This window comes from Silene latifolia, chromosome 3 (genome assembly GCF_048544455.1).
Source record: "Silene latifolia isolate original U9 population chromosome 3, ASM4854445v1, whole genome shotgun sequence".
Taxonomy (NCBI): Eukaryota; Viridiplantae; Streptophyta; class Magnoliopsida; order Caryophyllales; family Caryophyllaceae; genus Silene; species Silene latifolia.
In genome coordinates, this window is record NC_133528.1 from 36,463,483 (window position 1) to 36,466,965 (window position 3,483).

Genomic DNA, 3,483 nt, shown 5'->3' on the forward strand with positions numbered 1-3,483 from the left:
TTGTGCTTGGTTTTGATTTTTATTGAAGAAGGAGTGATTGATTTGTTGTTGGAAGGATGATTTGATTTGTTTTTGGTGAATGTCGTTGAGGGTTTTTGTTTTTGTGATGGAGAGGATGAGGGTTTTGATGTTGTGGGTAGTGTTTATGAATGAATGAATGAATGAATGAAGGTGGGAGGGGTTTTAAAGAGACCGAAATTTTGAATCTGGGGGGCAATCCGTGCGGATTCTGCTCAATCCGGGCGGATTCTGCTCTTTCTGGGCTTTACAAAACTCGCCTAAAGACGGGCGGATTCTGATGAAGACGCTCGGATTTGCTTGACACGGGACGGGCGGATTTGCCTAAAGACGGACGGATTTCAGTCCAGAAAATTTTGCTTGTTTTCCTCAGCTGCAAAGACGGGCGTCTTTCTTTCAAGACGGGCGGATTCTTGCTCAGGACGCCCGGATTCAGTCACAGTCAAGAAATTTTAAAAATTCAGCTCAGTTCAGGACGGGCGTCTTTTCTGCAGTACGCTCGGGTTCTTTAAGACGGGCGGATTCTGTGGAATCCGCTCGGATTCTTCCCCTGTGTACACGGATTCAGTTCCATCCGTGCACAATGCATTTGCCTTACCATTCTTCCATTCTTTCTTCAAGTCTTGTGTTCTTCATTGTGGGGGCACTACTAGGCATGGATAGCCTAGGCAATTGTCATCCCCACACTAAGCTAAAAGCACTACACATCAATTGAAATTGTTAGTCCCTCCCTCACTTCTCTCGAACATGACAATTATTTTGATCAAAGTAAATAAAAATCCAAAGATGACAAAAATGCAATACAAGAATTTAAATGTAAGTTAGGGAGTTAGAAATATTTACAAGTGGTGGTTTAGGGAGGACTCCACCAAACTCTCATTCTTGATGAGATGTCAAGGGGGCATGTCCAAGGTGTTGTTGATGTTGCTCAACACCTTGAAGAAGTAATCAAAGGCTTGTTCATTATCATGGTAGAGGTCTTCAATAGACCTTGGTCCTTGTTGTTGGTCTTGATCGATGGCATTACCAATGTAGGGATTAAAAATCCCTTCAAATTCGTCGTCCCAAAGACCACAAACTTCATTAAGTTGATCATTGAAAATCTCTTGCTTAGATGGAGACAACTCTCCCAATTTCTTCTCTTGGCCAATGAGGCCATCCTCTTCTTCCTTGATTGATTTTGATGAGCTTTGCAAGCTCTCCTTGTCACAATTCACTTGCTCTTTGAATGGAGCATCTTCAGTTTTCTTCTTCCATTGGAGTTCCGATTTCTTCCTTTCATCCTTTCGGCTATAATGATCAATCATGAAACATAGTTCATGCAAACGAGGAGCTCTCATAGTCTTGTCAAGATTAAAAGTTATGCTTTCATCTCCCACTTCTAGAGTGAGCTCACCATGTTTCACATCAATCATCGCACCCGCGGTGTGTAGGAAAGGTCTTCCTAGGATGATTGGAATGTTGGAATCTTCCTCCATATCAACAATGACAAAGTCCACCGGGATGAAAAATTTCCCAATTCGCACGGGGACATCTTCCCATATCCCTAATGGTGTCTTCGTCGATCTATCAGCCATTTGGAGTGTGATATTGGTGCATTTAAGCTCTCCCATCCCCAACCTTTTACTCACCGAGTACGGCATGACACTCACACTAGCCCCTAGATCACATAAGGCTTTGTTGATCGTTGTGTCGCCAATGGTACACGGTATTGAGAAGCTTCCCGGATCCTTTAACTTTGGAGGTGAACTCCCTTAAAGTATTACACTACTCACCTTAGTGAAGGCGATAGTCTCAAACTTCCGGATCGACTTCTTCTTTGTGAGGATATCTTTCATGTATTTCGCATAGGCCGGCACGTGATTGATTAATTCCGTGAAAGGAATTGGGACTTCCAAATTCTTCACAATTTCCATGAACTTTCCAAGTTGATCATCAAATTTGGGCTTGGCTTGACGACTTGGAAAAGGGAGTCTAATCACAATGGGCTCCTTCTCCTTGGCCTTGTCTTCATTTTTCTTTGAACTTTCTTCTTTTGATGATTCTCCATCTTTGGAGTTTTGCACAATTTCTTCCTTTTCACTAGCTTCCACAACTTCATCCTCAACTTGCTTCTTCGGTGCTTCATACCTTGTACCACTTATCAAGTGAATGGCACTAACCGTTTCATGTCTAGGGGGATTACTTTGAGGTGGTAATTGCCCCTTTTGTCTTTGTGAGCTTGAAGACGCTAGTTGAGTCAATTGTGTTTCCAACATCTTGGTGTGAGCTAGAATGTTGTTGATGGTGGTTTCCTTTGCTTGGCTATCTTTTTGCATTTGAGTGAAAAATTCTTGTTGATTCTTTTGCATTTGGAGGACCGCTTTTTGGACATCAAATCCTTGGTCATTTTGGTGATTGTATGGATTTTGATTTTGGTAACCTTGGTTTTGATTGTAAATGGGTCTTTGATTTTGGTTTCTCATGGGTGGTGGAGTGTATGTTGTTTGAGGGTTTTGAACATTTTGGCTTTTGTATGAGAGATTTGGATGGAATTTGGTGTTTTCATTGTAAAAGTTAGAATAAGGGGTACCACTCTTGTATGCTTGGAAAGCATTCACTTGTTCATTTGTTCCCCTACATTCACTTTGGTCATGTCCCAAAGTTCCACAATTCTCACATATCCCACTTGGGATTGATGAGAATGCCGTCATGGCATTAACATGATGCTTTGATGATTTTGAGTTTTCCTCAAGTCTAGCCATAGCTTGTTCAAACTTCAAGTTGATTGTGTCAATGTGAGCACTAAGTTGAGCACCCAATTGAGTAACGGAGTCCACTTTATGCTTTCCTCCTCTAGTAGCCTTGCGAGGTCTACTATATTGTGAGTTATGGACCGCCATTTCCTCAATCTTGTTCCATGTTTGATTGTCATCAACTTCGGTGAACATTCCATTTGATCCCATATTGAGAATGTTCCTAGAATCTTCATATAAACCATTCCAAAATTGTTGTACCAAAAACCATTCGCTAAGTCCATGGTGAGGACATGAGCGACAAATTCCCTTAAACCGCTCCCAAGCTTCATACAAAGACTCTTCATCCCTTTGCTTAAAACCCGTAATTTGAGCTCTTAGCATGTTAGTCTTTTCCGGTGGGTAGAATTTTTTGTAGAAAGCTAGAGCCAACTTATTCCAAGAATCTATTCCAAGGGTGGCCTTATCAAGGACCTTCAACCATTGCTTCGCGGTGCCGATTAAGGAAAAAGGAAATAAGACCCATCTAATTTGGTATTGAGTCACGCCCGTTTGAGAGATTGCATCACAATAGTCGCAAAAGGTTTCCATATGAGAATGAGGGTCCTCACTAGGCATCCCCCCAAATTGGCTCCTCTCAACTAATTGGATGAAGGCGGACTTGGCAATAAAATTTCCGGTTAGATGTTGCGGTGTAGGAGTACCATTTGGTAGATTCTCCTCGGTGGGT

The 3,483-nt window shown here is 42.0% G+C and overlaps 1 non-coding gene across 1 annotated transcript; it reads left to right on the top strand.

The window, feature by feature from the left end:
• The first annotated feature begins 3,030 nt into the window (after positions 1–3,030).
• Positions 3,031–3,137, top strand: LOC141650699 (small nucleolar RNA R71). Its single transcript, XR_012546717.1, has one exon. It is a non-coding gene; the product is annotated as a small nucleolar RNA R71 (small nucleolar RNA).
• The last annotated feature ends 346 nt before the right edge of the window (positions 3,138–3,483 follow it).